Raw genomic sequence first — 16,692 nt, 5'->3', positions numbered from 1 at the left:
CAGCTCGAAAGTGGTAATTCCCCGCTTTGCCTGCCTGCCTGCCTGCCTGCCTGCCTGCCTGCCTGCCTGCCTGCCTGCCTGCCTGCCTGCCTGCCTGCCTGCCAGCCTGCCTGCCAGCCTGCCTGCCTGCCTGCCTGCCTGCCTGCCTGCCTGCCTGCCTGCCTGCCTGCCTGCCTGCCTGCCCGCCCGCCTGCCTGCCCGCCTGCCTGCCCGCCTGCCCGCCCGCCTGCCCGCCCGCCTGCCCGCCCGCCTGCCTGCCCGCCTGCCTGCCCGCCGCCTGCCCGCCCGCCTGCCTGCCCGCCCGCCTGCCTGCCCGCCTGCCTGCCTGCCCGCCTGCCTGCCCGCCTGCCCGCCCGCCTGCCCGCCCGCCTGCCCGCCTGCCCGCCTGCCCGCCTGCCCGCCTGCCCGCCTGCCCGCCTGCCCTAAAGCCCATGAGCCAACTATAATATTGAAGTTCTGATCTATTGCTATGCAATGCGTTCAGAACAGGTGCTGCCCTGGATGGTCTCACAGATAACTTTGACCACAATGGCAACACAGGCAGCAAAGGTTGCCTCCAAACTGTAGCTCTCCACCGTTCGCGGCATGTTTTCCGCTGCTCTACTGTCTTTTCCCACGGTGGCCCACTCATAACTCACCTCAGTTCTGACAGCGGGCCCAAACCAGGAAACAAGCCTTACGCAGGGCAGTTCGGATGGACTTTACGGCCATTCCACTGCTCTAATTACACCACTTCACTTCCGCTCAGCTCCATGGCGACATTCCTAACAGAGGTGAGGAAAGGAGGAAGTTGGAGCACCACGAAAGCCAAATGTACAACAAGGACGTAGGGCAGTGGCCTCGATTAAAGCTCTTGCCGTGAGCTCAAACAGCACAGATACTTCTGGTTGAGCTTACAACTTTGTCATGCCCGAGTTGACAGCTCACCAGCAGCACACACCGAAACAAATTTTTAATTACACATGTCAACAACGCCACATCTATTAAGATATAGAAGATGATGTTAAGCCATCTATGCTCTAACCAACCCAAATTCTTACCACTGTCAAGTAGATGTCCTCCGTTCTCTTCGGCAATACATCCAGATCATTTCTGTTCACAGCTATGGGAAATTGTCATTTTGACCTCTCAGATTTTCTCATCAAGAGACACAAGGGCAATTGGTTAACTGTCTAGTTCTTGGGACAAAGTGCCATTAAGCAATCACTACAAGCTCTTGGCAAACACTCCCTGAAGGGGCCACCGAAAATCTTGCACCAAAGCTGCAAATTATACTGTTTGAAAGGGCATGGCTTTTTTATTTATTTGTACCTCAAAGGCCACAAGGGAGTATTACATGAGCTGTGGGCTGACATGTATTAAAACCTGCTGTCACAGAATTTTGCCGAAAAGGCAAACTGAAGAGCTAAACTATTCATCTACATCCTTGAGGCTTTTTTTCCTCCCATAATCTCTACTGCACCAGAAGCCGTGTGTTGGTGCTTGAATCAGAACGCCACACACTCATATGCATGCAGCACACATCCTTTGCCAGCATAGCACCATGCAAGATCATGCCAATGCCTCAGTTGGGGGCAAGGGGCGCAAGTACACAGAACAGTAGCAACAAAACGCAAACACTAATGTTGTGTGAGTCACTCCTGTGCTCTGTCTTTTCGGCTGCATGTCTCAAGATGAAGAACAACCCCCTCACCATTTTCCTCAAAAACTGAATATACAACAAAGATCTACTCCTAACTTGTGAAAACAAAAGGACAAACATAGAAAGAAGACCATAAACATGTCTCGTCCTTGTCTTTTCACGTATTCTTCAATTATGGGAACTACTTCCTCATTCAGCTACCTGTCCTACATACATTTGTCTGTGGCTTCTCACCTCTCGCCACTGCTTGTGTCTAGGGGCACAAACTTTGCCAGTTTCACCGCAGGGGGACCACTTTCAAAATTATAATTTGCTAGATCCGTGACAGCCTAGTTGCTTTGTTCACTATACAGGCAGGCTTTGTTCATTTGGGGTCTGTAGGTGAAAGCAGTTCTCTTAATAGTGAATTTTTCCACGTTTCCTTTTTGTTTCCTCTTTATACGTAATGGCTAGGACAAAAAATTGTCGCCCACCCAATGCAAAGGAAATAGTCACATAATCATAATCAGCGGCCGCGGTGGCTGAATGGGTACAGCTCTCGGCTGCTGGCCCGAAAGACGCGGGTTCGATCCCGGCCGCGGCGGTCGAATTTCGATGGAGGCGAAATTCTAGGGGCCCGTGTACTGTGCGATGTCAGCGCACGTAAAGGGGCATAGAGACCTAATTTTGGTGGCATATTTTCTTCTTTATAATGATACAGAAGACACTACTATGCATGAATCACCATTTGGTATTCGCCTACGACCGCTAAATAATTTATAATCGAATGTTTCTGTCATACTGTTCAGGTTTCAACAGCCGAATGAGAGCTGTGACGTCAAAGAGAGATTTTAGGTCATAAAAGGCACAGAAAAATTTTGATATAATTGCTGGTTTATCATTTTAATTTACTGCAGTGCTGAAGCCAGCCTTACTCAAGAGAAGGAATGACAACAAATGTAGAAGCACCAATTATTTTGGAGTGTTTCACACCTCACATGAACTACAACCTCTCTTTGAGCTCATAGTCATCATTCAGCTGTTGAAACTGGTACTTAAACAGCGCGAGAAAGAAATTAAGTTATAATTTATTTAGCAGCCATGGGAGCATACCACGAGGTAATCAGTGTATAATAATTCCTTACGCCTCATTAAAAAAAAGCTTGGTTTGGTTTATGGGGGTTTAACGTCCCGAAGCGACTAAGGCTATGAGGGACACCGTAGTGAAGGGCTCCGGAAATTTCGCTCACCTGGGGTTCTTTAACGTGCACTGACATCGCACAGTACACGGGACTCTAGAATTTCGCCTCCATCGAAATTCGACCTACACATGGAGGAAGTGAGTGACTGAGGGGTCATAATGAAAGCTTAAGTGGTCAAGTCGAGTCGCATGGGCAACATTTCAGCGCTAATTCATAAGTCGCCTGTGTGTATACATAAAACTTTTTTTTTCTGTGAAACGACGATTTCTTAGAGCAGGTTGATGGTGAAACTTCATTGCGATTTTCTGCTTGAAAATTCTTGCAAGAGTTTCAGGATTCTTGTGGCTGTTGGTGTCAGCGGCGTGCAGTTCGCTGCAATTTCGTGATGACAGCAAGACTATCAGACAATCGGGCCTGCACTCGACCATTCGTTTTGGAAGCGGCCAGTGCCAAGCTGCATTTGAACTGCCTGAACTGACGCTGCACGCTGCTGGCACCACCGCTGAACTTCACAGAACTAGTGCAGAGAGTGCAGCCAAATCAAAGAAACCCATCATGACCACAATCTTAACAAAGTGGTAGGTTGGGGGCAGAGCCCGCGCGCTGTGTCGGGTAGTGATTAGTGAACTCGCTTCACACGCGGAAGAGTAGGGTTCGATTCCTGTTGAATGAAGAATTCAATTTTTATATTTATTTGAATCACAGTTTGTTCCCGTGCAAACAAGCCGTGGTAGCAAGAAAAAGTAAAACGAAAACAAAACTGAAGTTTGTGCAGAGCCGTCTTGCTCCTGCCGTCAAAATATAATGGCCGGAACCTCCGTGCCACCTGCAGCGCCAATACGAATGGGCGTTTAGAGCACACCCGACGTTACTCTCCAAGCTCCTATCTGTGCTTTTAGCAGATGAGTCAGACAAACATGCCCTTCAAACAGTGCTGGGAACTGTTTCGTTCAGCTTGACGTCTGCGAGCTGCACAGTGTGCGTCATGCAGACGTGCACTTTCACTTTAGAATAACGGCCTGCGGGGCGAGTTGGTGCACGACTGAAAAAACAGCGTCGCAATTAAGACAACGCAAGGAAGAAAAAGCCGACACATGCTCACACTACCAACTGTTTATTGGAAGAAAAGGGGCACATTTGTAACCCGCATTTACCGTATGCCACCGCTCTATCGCTCACAACCCAGTAACAAGTAATATGCAAATTACAAGATTATAAACAAAGCTTAGAAGGCTTATCTACGATTCGCTTAAAGCCCTGGCTTATGTAAAGATTACACAAAGCACTAGGTTATAATAGAGAGATAAACCAAACAAAATCTTAGCAATAGCAGTGTCACTCAATCGCAGCAAAAGCAGTGCCATGAATTTGACGTACGCAAAAGCAGTGAAAACCTGAAACGTAAAAGAACAAAACCAAAATAAAACAACAAAAAACAAACAAAATAATAAAAACCACAACAACAGTCCCACCCAGAATTGGGAGTCGGACGCCGGAAAGGAAGAAAGAAGTCTTGGCGGCACAGCGACGTATTCATAAGAACGTTTCAAGATAGCAAATTCATTATGTCGCAGAGCTACATCTATATCACTAATGCATGTGATCCCCTTCTTTTTAATCATAAAGGCCACATCGTAATCACAAAAGTGGTGTCACATGGTAAGTGAAGGTTGTACATGTGCCCCTTTTCTTCCAATTACATTCCTCCTGAAACGGTAGGCAAATTTGCAATGTGGTCAAGAAAATTTGTGGTGTGGCGGCCTCCACCACTCGCCTACTTTTCGCACCGTCACTGCCGAGGTGATTGTAGTGTGCTTTCTTTGAGCTTGTGAAACAGGAAAGTAAATTTAGTGCTCACGTAACATGTACAAGGACTTGCAATGACTTCTTTGCGGTTTTATTAACCTCTGCTTCTTAACCATACTAGCCTTCCCGATGAGCCGGAATGCGAGCGACTGAACAAACAGCTATTGCAGTTTCTGTATGTCTTCGTGATCGCAAAATCATAGTCTGTTCACCCGGTACCTAGTTGATTACCACGTAGTTATCTATAGTTACCAATGTATGATAAAATGCGAAACGCAGCAATTTTGTTCCTTCCCCCTTTGAAGATGAAGTTGTGGAGTTTTGGGGGCTCAAGCCGAATTAAAATATCCTTTTTCCTAGCCTCCTATTGACTGTACACTGAAAGGAAATAAAGAATATTTATGTACAACATTCTCGAGTCGAAAATAATGAACAATATCTACTTTAGCCGCGTTTTCTTCCATTTCTGCTGCACACATGTATACACTCTCATTGTAGCCTGATGTGCGAAGGTGCTCTTATGTATTCATTACTGCAATATTTTTCTTCATGCAGTTATGTGTATAACTGCGTCCATGTTTTTGGATAAATTAAGCTATCCTTGTTGCATACGCTGCACTGCAGTTCGGCATAAGGCGGCTTGATTGCACTTGTGAGTTCACTCATACTTCCACAGTGAATAGAACGAAGAGTGCCCACTTTGTCTATGACCTAGCCGTCCATGCTTCACAATCATGCAGCTCGGGCATCTATCGGCTGACATATGTCTAACCGGTAACTGTAGGACCCTTGACAACGCAACGTTCTCTGCACTGCGTGCAGTGTGCCGCCGCCAAGTCTGAGCTGATCCAGTTGTGCTTTACTTTCCGCCTTTCACAAGCTGAAAGAAAACACTACAGTCACCTCGCAGTGGAAAACTTCGTTCCGTGACACCGCACGTCTGCGTGACGCACTCTGTGCAGCTCGCAGACGTCAAGCTGAACGAAACAATTCCCAGCACTGTTTGAAGGGCGTGTTTCTCTTACTCATCCGCTGAAAGCACACATCGGAGCTTGGAGAGTAACGTCGGAGAGTAACGGAGAACGGAGTAACGGAGTAACGGAGTAACGGAGATTCCAGCCCTGAAGCCCTGGCAGCAACCAGACGACGCTGCACAAACTTCAGTTTCGGTTTCGGTTGACTTTTTTTTTTTGCTACCACGGCTTGTGTGCACGAAAACAAACTGTGATTTAAATTCAAATAAAAATAAAAAAATGTTCGTTCAGCGGGAATCCAACCCTAGTCTTCCGCGTGTGAAGCGAGTTTACTAACCTCTACGCTACGCAGCGTGCGAGTTCTACCGCCTCTAAAAAGGCACCTAGGGAAGGATAACGTTCGCAGCGATTTCCTAGCAGAAATTACCCTTATTTTTCCTCACTTTTCGGCTTTCGTTTGGCACACTATCTCCTAGTTCACTCTAATCTGGTAAACAAATACTAACAAGGCGGAGTAACAGCTACCCGGAGTTTTATTATCAACTCCTCTGGTTAACAGCGAAAGCTATCGTGAACTTGTTGAGTATTGAGCGAGAGTGACTACTGTTACCAAGCTGGTGACTCAGAATTGGAGCGCCGAGAGGATCGAATGCGAGACTGTGATGGTGGCTGTGGTAAAGTGAGTGCTGCAGCAATGCCTCCTGAAGAACATGCCTGAAGCGTCTCCTCGATTTCAATGGGCCCCGAGATTGCCTATACATTGCGCAGACTGGCCGCTAGGCAGCGCTAAAAGATGACCCTCAATTTTGGTTTCAATGGCTGGGAGACTGTTATGCGCGGCGCCCGATCATGCTGTTTCATCTATTTTTCGGGATTTGAGCAACAAATTTTAATGCGCTAACAGCAAAAAAAAACATGCTTTGGGATGTCTCAGCGTGCAGCAAATGCTTATAAAGTCTAAGCTGGCTTCCACATATTACTGAAAGAGAATCATCAGTTTCGATTTCGAAATCTAAAAGCGTGCTGTGCGCCCCGTTCTATCATGCCGTTAGGACCTTTTGTCCGCTGCATAACCAGTAACTGTTGCGCGGTTTACAACAAAAGAAACGCGCTCGAAACATCCATATTGCAGCAAGTGCTTGAATTGGCTAGAAATGCCGCAAAATAAGTATTTACACTGCATGATGCATGGTGGTATATATCGTACTGTTGCCAATGGAAAGAAATGAACTACTTCAGACTAGCAAAAGGCGAAAATATTACATGAAATAGAATAAGGACAGGAGGAAGTCCGGAATTACCTGAGCTCTCAACTGCAGCCAGGTGACCCGGGGCAAAGGAGGACTGCATATGGTGCTCAATGGATGGAGCTGAGACGTCGCGCTAGCTTGCCTGGGGAGTCGCTAGCCCGCAAGGGGCACAACCCTCATATCTAATGTTCTTAGAACTTTGCGAACCGCGCGTCTGTTACAATCTTGCTGCGGAGCAAGCGAGAGATGTTTCGATCGGGTGAAGCAGATCCCCAGCCAACCAAGTTATATCAAATGGATATTCATATAAAATCCTCCACAAGATATTAGATGTCCATATGATGTTCACAAATGCTCATAATACGTCCATATGATGTCCATACAACCTTCATTTTGATCATAGGGGACGTCCATATAATGTTCATCTTATGCCCAGATGTGACGATTCCTAGACATTCTGAGAATGTTCACCAGATATTCAGCCAATCTATTTTCAGGCTGGGGGCAGGATGCTGTGCCATTTATTTTGTGCGCTGTACAGCTTACAAAAGAAAACAAATATGATGGAACATATGGCAAAGAGATACAAAGCAAAAACCAACCTTTGCTCATTACACAGGAAAATTTCATATTTTGCACAAGATCTGCGAATAAAATTTCAAATAACAGGTGCATTATGAGAGCATTACACACTGGGCTCTGATCAATGCAATTACAAAAACAAGTCACAAAGAAATGTCATTTTTTTGGTATGCATGTTACCTGAAATGTGATTTCCAGTTCGTGCAAAACAGAACATTCATGCGTAGTGAAGTCATTAGTTTGCGCTCTCTGTGACTTTGTTATCTTTCATCATACTCATTCTGTTCTTGTAAGCTGTACAGCGCATAAAATAAAAAAGGTTAATCAAACAGCCGCAGTTCTCGTTTCTTCAGAATATTCCACCTCGAGGCAGTACACAGACAAGGAATATGCACAGGCACAGGCTTTGAGTACGGAAGAACATCAAGAAATACAATCACTTGTTTTGCCCTCAGCCATATTTTATTTCCCAGTAGTCATAATAACCAGCGTCTGTTGCTGTCCATTCTTTTACTCCTGGTACTCGGAGGCCTGTGAATATAACAATGCATTGTGTTGAACAGTAGTGATGACACAGCAGGAAATATGGACAAAAAACGTGCACAACCGTGCATCCACCATAACCATTATCCTTACCAGAGGTAAGACTAAATGCAGACAGGGGTTTTAGAGTACAAAGATCGCATGTAATAGCCTGAATGCTTCGCATGAAAAAAGAAACCCAAGCCTCATCAAACAAACACAAGGACGACAACCAAATATTTCAAGTACATATATGCAACCATACTTTTGCAATGAAATTAAAAGAAGTTAGAATGTGCAGAGCAATAGTTATTAATGTTGGCTCGTGGCTGCATTCGGATAAAACTCAGAAATGAAGTGGCAAATGCCTTCTCAAAGCAGGCCCTCTATCCACTGGTGTCAACAGATTCTCATCACATGGGTGCTACTTCCTTTGCACCAGCTAGTGTGACGCCGCAGATGAAAGGGGATTAACCACTGTGTCATGAAAGTCAATCCCCGCCTTTGGATGGAGGGACATCTGTCGCTTCGTTCTTAAGCTGTATCCAAAAATACTACAGCGGGACAGTGGTGCCAATCACAGCATGCTTTCAACACGAATGAGCATGCGTATATCACCATATTGGGTGACGTATGCTGACTTCATGAGGGTGGTTGGTGCATGCAGACATGAAGTAGGAGGTGTGACAAAGTGCGATCAGAGCCAGTTGTGGCAGACAGGATAAAAAGTATTGAGCAAGTGTGCACATTCTCGAGGGAATTTATAAGGAGGCCAGCCATAGCCCACATAGGACAAGGATATCGCAGATTAAGCAAGACAGGTAGGCTTTTTCAATTTCACTGGAAAAATTGTGTAATAAATGCATCAGCATGCAGCTAGATTTTAATGTCAGGTAGTCAGTATTAGACTTCCACGAATTTTTGTTAAAGGTTGCAATATCTATGCCAAAGTACTTATATGCTAGGGAGAAGTCAAGGTGACAATTTTTTTTAAATAATAGGAACAGGGTGACTGGTTATTAGAAATGCTCAATTTTAAAAAGTAAAGCTCCACACTCTAGAGAAAGCATTACACAGTGTTGTTGAATTCAGTCCGAAGTTATGCAATGTCAGAACTATCAGAACAATTAGCAGCAAAAACTGGTAGAACTAGAAACAACACTAAATGAACTCCTAATGCAGGTTAGATACAATAAACATGCTAAGGCACATTCTTGACTCATGCCTGAAAGGGTTGGAAAACCTTGAGAGTTGGTTGCATTAGCAGTCATATGCTGTGTAGTTAAAAAGGAAGCCCATGATCCTGTAGAAAATCAAGTAGTAAATGTCGTCGTGCCTTAGTTTTGTTATAGAGACCTGGAACTAAACAGTGAGAAATGCCTTGAAGACATCTAAGAACAAAGCTCTTTATAAACCCAGAAGCCGACACTAAGTGGGTAAATGCAACAGCGCAGCAAGACAGATGTCGAGCCGCAACACTTGGTGGCTCTTTCTCATAAACCCTGCACAAACACGCTCGGAAACCCAGAAACACCTCACTCGCGCCGATACACAACTTTAAAAGAAACATGGAGCAGCAAGCGAACGCCTTGCACTCACAACAATCCGGGGCGAGGCCCATCGGCGGCGAAACGCTGAGTGAAGCTGCCCAAGTCAGAAGCCAGAGGCACCTCGGCATTGGTGTTCCGTATTCGGTCACCTACGGTCCGAGTACCACAGCAGCTTCTCTCAAAAATCACATTACCGAGAAGCGTAATCGTCGGCTGATTTTTTGAACGTTTAGCTTAGGTCGGCTTAAAAAACACCGCATATCTAAGAGCTGCGGAGTGACACTGGTGGCGACGCTGAAAACTCTTGCAGTTGCCAAATTGCAAGACTGTCAAAAGGTGGCGGAACGAGCTGAAGGGAACAGCTTGTCTAGGCTAGAGAGAAGAGAGAGCTTCCACTGCTTAGTGCGTGTCGCGCCGATGGCGGTTGTTGGCAACTTCAGCGCTGACACCTCAAAGCTGACATACTAGTGCATGGTTCACTATGAGAAACTCCGACAAGTGCGTTCGTCACTAAGTCGAAATGCTATGGGCGGCAAGAATAACACAAACTGCAACGAGGAAACTTTTTATTCCTCAAGAAACAATAACGAATAACGTGCAGTGCATCGCTGCCAAACTGTCAATCTAAAGTGTCAACTAAAAGCACAGAAAGCGCCGTTCCTGTATTTGGATGGCCTCCGAGAAGTTGGCCGAACACATCAGGTCGCTGTGGAAATCGACCGCGTCGTGCTCGGTTTTAATCCAGGCACAGCCCGCCTGGCTGACGGCCCATAACAGACGTGAGCCTGGTTGCGTCCACCATCGAGAAACGCAACTCCTCGAAGGTGTTGTCCATCTCGACAAAATCTTTCAGCCTCCCAGTGGTTGCCGCGAGGACGTGGACTCCCATGGACAGTCGCCGCCTGCAGCTGCTGCTGCTGCTGATCCACCGAAGTGCCACCACAGACGGAAGCTGCATTCGGGATGGAGTCGAGGGCACACTTGTGCGGAGGGGCGTCGCAGATGGAATCCGTGGTGAAAGAACGTGCACCCACTTGTTCGCCCGGCCCTTGGAGTTGTGGCCTACCCGCATACGCAGTGCCTGGTGCTCGTGTGGCGACGCTGTGCCGGACGCTGTCTTGGCACCAGCCATGGAGTCTCTACGAGCGAGACCTGTCCTGGCAGCTGTGGTCCGGACGGTCATAGACATGGCGAACTGAGCTCGCTGTAGGTTTGGTTGCAGCAGACCCCGCATCAACAGAACTATTGTCGTCCTTGAAATGGCGATGCTGGCGGAGTTGTCAGAGCCGTCCACGTCAGCTGGGAGCGATCGCAATAGGGCTGCCGGCCTGTGAGCCTTTCACGTGCGCTGGAAGTGTTTGTGTTTGCAGTATCCCAACGAGCTAAGTGGCCCGAAACCTACGGCTATTTATTAGTTTGAAGGCAGTGATACGATCATCAAGAGCGAGCAAAAATATTACTTGCGCCTCATGGCTGTACATGGCTTGTTGCCATAGCAACTGTGACGCCAAGCGGCAAGAATTTGGCCGGGCGACCCGCGAAATTTGATCTTGGTCGATTTGGACCAAAATCAATCTCGGACCATCCTTGAATGTGCCCGACACGATGGCGACCTCCAAATTTGGCCCGGGCGGCCCCCGAAGTTGATCTTGGACAATTTGGACCAAAATCAATCCTCAACCATTACTGATCGTGCCCAACACAATGGTGGCCTCCAAATTTGGCTCGGACCATTGTCAAAAATTTGCCCGGCCCACGCCCTAAATTTGAAAGAATTTAATATTAGTTTTTGAGGAAAGGAAATGGCGCTGTAATTGTCTAAGATTTCGGTGGACACCCGGACCGCGCCGTAAGGGAAGGGAGGAAGGTGGGAGTGAAAGAAGAAAGAAAGAGGTGCCGTAGTGTGCGGCTCCGGAATAATTTCGACCGCCTGGGGACCTTTAACGTGCACTGAGATCGCACAGTACACGGGCGCCTTCGCGCTTTGCCTCCATCGAAATGCGGCCGCCGCGGCTGGGTTCGAACCCGGGAACTCCGAATCAGTAGTCCTAACCACACTGAGCCACCGCGGCGGGTAGCCCCCAAATTTTACCTTGGACCATTTGGACAAAAATCATAATTGATTGTGCCTGGCACGATGGCGACCTCAAATATTGGCCCGGGTCATTTTCAAAATTTGGCCCGCTCAATACCCGGAAAAGTAGTTGGCGGCTTTGAGATTAGCGCCATCTCGTTGCTATGGTTTCGCTTGTGGCGTCACCATTTACGTCACCGCACTTTCGCACGTCACACATCGGTTTAAGCAGAGATAAACGCCGGCTAAGTTATTTTATTGGCAATTGTTTATTAAGACGTGATGACAATTGCCTTCTCGATGCTGTCGTGCTTCTTCGGTATGTTAGTAATACGTGAATAAAGTAACAGAGCTTAAAGGCGGGTGAGCTCAAACAACAAAAGAGATACACAAAGCGCTCATTTCAAAGTGAGGATATATCTAAATAGAGCGCAGATATGGAGAGGCGTTATAAACATCCGGTAAACAAAAAATAACAAAAAACAGCAATGAAAACAATAAACGGCAGGAAATATCCCTGCGAAGCTGTGCCGAACGACCCCTTCCAATTCCCCGTTCGACCCAAGTAAGAGTACAGCGCGTGAGCTGTAGTCCCTCATACAATAGGTTTCTAGAAAGGCCGCGGAAGGAAAAATGAGCGGTGCACATCCCAAGGCGCCGATATCTCGGCCAGCCAAATGCAATGCTAGTGTCTCGATAACACGCCCGAACTGTGGCGATCTTCCTCAAAGAATACTATACGTTGCTCCTGTGCATAAAGAGGGCGCTGTGTTGTATGGCCTGCTTAGCATTAAAGCCGTAGATCCCGTTATCGAGATGTCTGAATGCCAGGATGATGCATAGAAAAACGAAGAAATTCCACTTGCTTGCATTGAGTGCTGTAGCAGGAGAGTGAATCAAGTTCTATGCTTGGCGGCGTGTCAAAAATTCTGCTAGTAACCTTATTTAGCATCTCAATCCGTTTTTTGTACAGGTGATGACTGGATTTTTTTTTCCTCATGGTGAATTCTTCCAGGATGTAATCCGAAAAAGATTCTCTGACGCCAAAATCAGCAGCTCAACTTGCTTCTAACCAAGTAATCTTACACTAGTGGCCAGTACAGCTCATGTGCGACATATGACATTCGTTCCCTTCGCGCGCGGGCGCTACCTCGACGTACGTACTTGTATTGGCGGTGAAGACCTATTATTGGAAAATGCTTGGAAAATGGGTCTTTAATTGACACCACCTTGAGTAATCGAAAAATACCTTGTGCCATGACGCTCTTTGGCCATAGACGCCCTTGCACCATAAAAATCCATCATCATCATCATCGTTCCCTCGAGTCCACTCTGCAACAGCCTATCTAGCACGACAGAAACATAAAACTGAGAAATATAACCTAATTGCTTTTACACACCCTCAAAGGGGTGTTTCATATCGCACGTGTATTTATAATGTCACCCGCGATTACATACCCACAACCGAAGAGCAACAAACGGTTGTGAAATAGTTAGGGCTTCAAGTTTTTCTGATCTCGATCTCAAAGGACACACCAGTCACGAGTTTGTAGTGGATTTGTTCAATCATTACGACTAGTTTCGTTTTTGGCTCAAACCATACTAAAAATTTTTCAACTGAATTTGAAGCCCTTATTATTATTTTATGCGCAAAACATGGACGAAAGGTTGGCTCCACCGGACCGGCGGTGGCAGAAGCTATTCTAAATCGATGCGCGTTGCAAGAGGTATTCTGCTTCGGAAGAGTCCGAGAATTTCGCGAAATTGTGTGGGGCGCGATCAACAGATATATCTGGCTGACACTCAGAAAAAAAAAATTATCTCTGCATTACGCAGATTAACGCTCCTAATCACTTGAGAGGGTTCAGGCATCAGATGTAGGGCTGCCGGATTTGTCTGCAGATAATCCGGCGCTGTCAACAGCCTGTCCGTGATTCCTTGGAACAGCTTTCTGGATAGCACGACACAACCCACGGTTGCCAGCCCAAATACACACCAGATTTTCTTACGTGCAGCCCTAGACATGCAGAGATTTCAAGTTTTATTTGAAAGATGAGGTTCAGAACCACCCTAAAACAAACCAAGAGCGACACAGCAGCTAATGCCGACCACGGTAGAGGGCATTCCAGTAGCAACAGTGCTGCAGAGAGGCCAGTGCCGATACCGCTGAAGTAGTCCTCAAAAGTAAGACGAAGTAAATGGTGGGATGGCAAAGTTCTCGATAATCAGCTTTACATCTTCGGACAGGAAGAAAATGCGAGTGGATTTGGGTAATTAGGCCAAATGCGGATATGTGCGCTAGCATGACATCAATTGTCGGTTGGAGCTATACCTACTAGGTGGTACCAAGCTACCACCCAATCACAACCCCAACTTCTGCCGTTTACCTACTGTGCAAGCATTATTGGGATCACGTTCTCATCATAACAACTGCGGCTCATTCCGCTTAGCTCGGTGCGCTTAGGGTTGGTGCCTCCTAATTAGCGTCCCACTTTCTCGTCTGGTTACCACCGGCTACACCATGACAAGTAAGCCACCAGGTGGGCACGTGAGCAACCTGCCACAAAACCACAAAGACAGACAGACAGACCGACAGACAGACAGACAGACAGACAGACAGACAGACAGACAGACAGACAGACAGACAGACAGACAGACAGACAGACAGACAGACAGACAGACAGACAGACAGACAGACAGACGGACGGACGGACGGACGGACGGAGGGAGGGACGGACGGACGGACGGAGGGACGGACGGACGGACGGACGGACGGACGGACAGACAGACAGACAGACAGACAGACAGACAGACAGACAGACAGACAGACAGACAGACAGACAGACAGACAGAAAGACAGACAGACAGACAGACAGACAGACAGACGTACGGACGGACGGACGGACGGACGGACGGACGGACGGACGGACGGACGGACGGACGGACGGACGGACGGACAGGCAGGCGGGCAGGCAGGCAGACAGCACCCAATGCGGGGAATGGCCACTTTCGAGCAGGTCATGCGATGCTGTTATCAGTTCACAAGTGCATCAAATTATTTAATGCGACACTCTTTCCGCACGTGTAGGCATTAGGATAAGAACGGACCTTACAAGGTTAGCCAACGTGCCTGCGTCGGTGCTCTTGCTGCCGACATCAGTGTCTTTTTGCCACTATAAGGGCGCAGATGAAATAATTATATATTTCTTTATTAAGCCACAGTTGCCTTCAAGCAGAAAACTCCGAGCACAAGATAATATCTGACAAAAAAAGAAGCAAGAACATTAAAAAATACGCGTCCACGCTGCACGCCTTGTGAAATGTTTGTGGGCGTTTCGATTTAAAAATTGCTATGGGCGCTCGGTTTCAGTGACATGGGCACTTTGGAAGGAGCGGCCGAAACTTTGCTTTTTACCATGTCGAATGGACGATTTGGAATAAGTGCAGCGGTTCATGGCCTAAAAATTCGGCAGAGAAGCTTATGAGAATAAAACGTATGAGAATGCGAGAGCATTACAGTGCTGAGTCGTATACGGTGCAGAAGTGAAGTGCCGAGCCATGTTTCGTTACAAAATGATTGAGTCATGAGTCATGGGTACGCCTCATGACTACACACGTTGTACAAACTCTATACACCTTGCATTACGTTACTCATAAAGTGCTGAATCATGATACATTGCAGAATGAGTGAGTCAGGACTATGACTACAAGTTATGACGTTAATAGGTCATCGTACGTTAAGTTTCATCATTGACGAATATACATGTTCGCTTATATTTGTTGTGACGTACAACAGAGCACAGCATCATCCGAATTTCATGCCATAGGTTGCGGCGGATGGCAGAAGGCTTTTGTGCTAATAGGACATATAATGCTTTCACATCAAAATTAACAACGAATAATTTTATATCCCACGAAGAATGCTTCAGATCAGGCACTTCGGAACTTTTTTTCAAGCCGGGGGTAGGAACACTTCGAGCTTGTTTTGGTATATATTTATACATTCCATTTTTTATTTCAATGTATAGTAAATTTTCTTTAGTGATAATTTTTGTACTGTTAAGAGGTGTATTTGTTGTGTATCTTGTACCAGGCTGTGTATTTCATGATGCTTCCAAACCAATTATCCCAACTGTAACGAACTGTAACGTACTGCTTTTAAACTTAAGGTTCCTAAAAAGTAGCAGTACACGGCTACCCTGGACGCTTTCCGCGTCCAACTTTCCGTGGCACGAGGCTTATACTTAAATGGCCCTCTGCAACACTTTGTATTTAAGAGCGCAACGATTTTTTAGTTGACAGCTGCAAAATGTGCTCATGAAGCTGTAAAAAAAATCTTCCTTTGGTAGAATGAATTTAGAACTTGATGCAAGGTCTTTAGTTTTGAGTTGTTTGCCGGCTATGCTTGCGTAAAAGTGGCCCACATACTGGCCACACTTCAATCACGCTCTCTGGTGGATAGCAGAGCCCTCTCAGTTTTATGCTGAATGAGTGTGCACGTGCCTGCTTTTGGCTCAGTCGTGAACAATGGTGCCATGCATGGTCACACCGCAGCTTCTGTTCAACCTGCCTTTTAATGGTGCTCTTGGTGAATGCTGCAATCTGCCTCCACTGCATATGTTTGGGCAGCTGGCTGTTTCGACCGGGCCTTCTGCTGAAGCAATGAGGGCAAAAATATCCAGCAGTATTTTGTTTTTGGTCTTGAATGCTGCATTTATCTTCATAGCATGTTTTCATTCAGCTGGCAGAGCCAGGAATGCTTTCTCATCTAGCACTGAGGACCGGCAAAAATACTAAAAAGTTGAGTTATTGACCCTAAAAGCAAAATTTAGTATCATAATCTGTTAATAATGGTGGCCGTGCCAACAACGGCCTTATATTCACGACTGCAAGAGCCACTCATAGAGGCCACAGACATGGAGAGGGCTGACAGTGCGTATAGTAGCACATCAGGGGAAGATTTATGAGGGGGTGTCGCCCCCTCTCCCAAAGCCTGAAATTTTACGTAGGAACACCAGCCTGAACTCTTTTTTTCTCAATGAAAGGGTCCTAGATATACATGTATCAATTGGGAGTGCCCCCCTTTAAGAATAGTCCATAAATCCATCCTT

The sequence above is a fragment of the Amblyomma americanum genome, chromosome 1 (genome assembly GCF_052857255.1).
Source record: "Amblyomma americanum isolate KBUSLIRL-KWMA chromosome 1, ASM5285725v1, whole genome shotgun sequence".
NCBI classification, from domain to species: Eukaryota; Metazoa; Arthropoda; class Arachnida; order Ixodida; family Ixodidae; genus Amblyomma; species Amblyomma americanum.
This window is presented reverse-complemented; position numbering follows the sequence as displayed.